General features: G+C 33.7%; 1 protein-coding gene across 1 annotated transcript in view; it reads right to left on the reverse strand.

Annotated features, from left to right (window-relative positions):
- Window positions 1–2,200, reverse strand: part of DSC1 (desmocollin 1) — a 35,595-nt gene that overhangs the window by 18,090 nt on the left and 15,305 nt on the right. The gene's annotated exons all lie outside the window — the stretch shown is intronic.

Raw genomic sequence — 2,200 nt, forward strand, 5'->3', positions numbered from 1 at the left:
TATTAAAACCAATTGTTCCAAGTGTCAATTATACCCCTGGAATAGTGAAGCTCTTTGTAGGGAAATTTACAACGTGGATCTAGAGATTCGTGGAACTGAAACAACAGAGGAATGACAAATACCAGGGTCTGCAGGAAGCACGTATATACCAAATTCTCTGCCAAGTGCTTTATAAAGGGTCCTCATACAAAATTGAGCTCATATGCAATCTAGTTAGGGGAACAGAATATATATATGAGAAACAATGAAAGTATCCTTTTATAGAGAAGATGTGATAATTGTGATGATTAATCAAATGTGATAATTAACATATTATTCCCAGCTCAGGAGTACTTAAAAGGTATTGAGAGAAGAACTGAACAGTGGAAACAATCACAGAAGTTATCATTGCCATGCATTTGAAGAAGTTAAGGGACCTGAATTTCAGACAGGAGGGGCAATGCTACTCTATGTGGAAGGTATGTAAAGCAGTGCTTTCTAGGTTGACAACAGGAAAGCCACCTTACTGACAAAGAGGATTGACTCAAGAAACACAAAACAGTGAGTTGGGTTCTAAGAAACTAGATAGAATACCTAGATCATCATCCCAAAATACTTATGGGCATCAAAACAAAATGTTCACATATATATATTAATGGATTAAAGTTCAAAGAAACAAAATCCTTTATTTCACCATGTGGCTTTCCATTAAAATTTGTAAGATCCTTATTTTTATTTTTTCTTGAGTACTTGTAGGTTATCTATAATCCTGGGACATAGATTTGTACAGTCAAACTTTGTTTTTTATTTCCTTGTATTTCCTTTATTTCCTGATCAGTGTGCTTACAGACATTGTCTCTTAGCACCAAAAGGCAAAGCTAATTTTTTGTGTTGTATTCTCCGTAATTTCCTCCTCTCCAAATAGTATTTTGTTTTCCTTTCATCAAGTCTCTGCATTCCTGTGAATTCTCCTCTCTTCATCTTTTAATCTGGGCAACTCTGAACTGATCTCCACCTCTGACAATATCCATACATCCTTTTATGAGGAAGGTTTTCATACCATCGAATCTCTTATGAAAATATAATAATCCTTTAATTCATATCATGTGAGGACTCTACCTTATCTTATGATTCCTGGTTTCCATGGCAACTTTCCTAGTACTTGGAACTTAACAGATAACATTTGAGGAATAAACTAGTAATATAAATGGCATGTTTGCCATCACGATTGTGTTCCTGAATCATTTAGATTTCATTTTTACTCCTAAAAGAACAGCTAATCACCCCAGATTATAGAATAGTTGCAAGTTAACTGCATTTCTCAGCTAATGTTTTCCCCCATTGTTTAGCAGGGTTTTTTTTTTTTCCTATCTATTGAAAGAGCTACATTAAAGGTATGTGTGAGAGGTATCAAGAGAAAAGAAAGATCACATGCAGGTGATTAAGTGGTGATATTTGCATGAAGGTTTTCTTTCAGAGGAAGTTTCAGATTTTCAAAATCTAAATGTTTTGGACTCATGGGAACAGTTCTTAAAACCGGTCACCTCACTAATTAGGATGTGCAACACATTATTTTCATTCCAAAGGCAAGAGGAAGGGGTCAAGGCTGAGAGAGAAGGTAAGAAAAAACCTAAATGGGGTAGATTCATGTATGAATCAGCTTGCCTTTCCCATATAAATTGTAAGCAAGTGGCACTTTAACCCTTTGTCTCTCTTTTAATAAATGTGTCTTCTGTTTTAAAACATAGGAAAATGTAGAAGTATAATATCTGAGAAAACGTCTGTATTTTATTATAAAGTAACAAGGGACAAAATGGATAAACATGAAAATTATCACTACTTACTTTCAACTTGTGTTAATTTCCATGGAATTTGATATGTATTTATTCATACCCTTACTCATTCCTTCTAAAGAAATTCAATGATTCTACAGAAGAAAACTATAGTACTGCTGTGTCAGCCAGTTTGTTCTGAACATTCAGTATATGTAGCTAAAAACAGTGGAAATCTTCTTGGATTAGACAGATAGTCAAAAGAATAGGTCGTGTTATAACAGTCCAAGTTCATTTATCGTTATTATTTATGGTAATTTGTCTCAAATGGGTAAGTACGTAATTGATATGATAAAATGAAACAGTGTCAATTTTATTTTTTATCACTCTCTTTTCTATTTTGCGTATTTTTATGGTGTATACAATATATTAGCATAGTAGTACGTGTA

This window comes from Propithecus coquereli, unplaced genomic scaffold, assembly GCF_000956105.1.
Source record: "Propithecus coquereli isolate 6110/MARCELLA unplaced genomic scaffold, Pcoq_1.0 Scaffold51, whole genome shotgun sequence".
Classification (NCBI taxonomy): domain Eukaryota; kingdom Metazoa; phylum Chordata; class Mammalia; order Primates; family Indriidae; genus Propithecus; species Propithecus coquereli.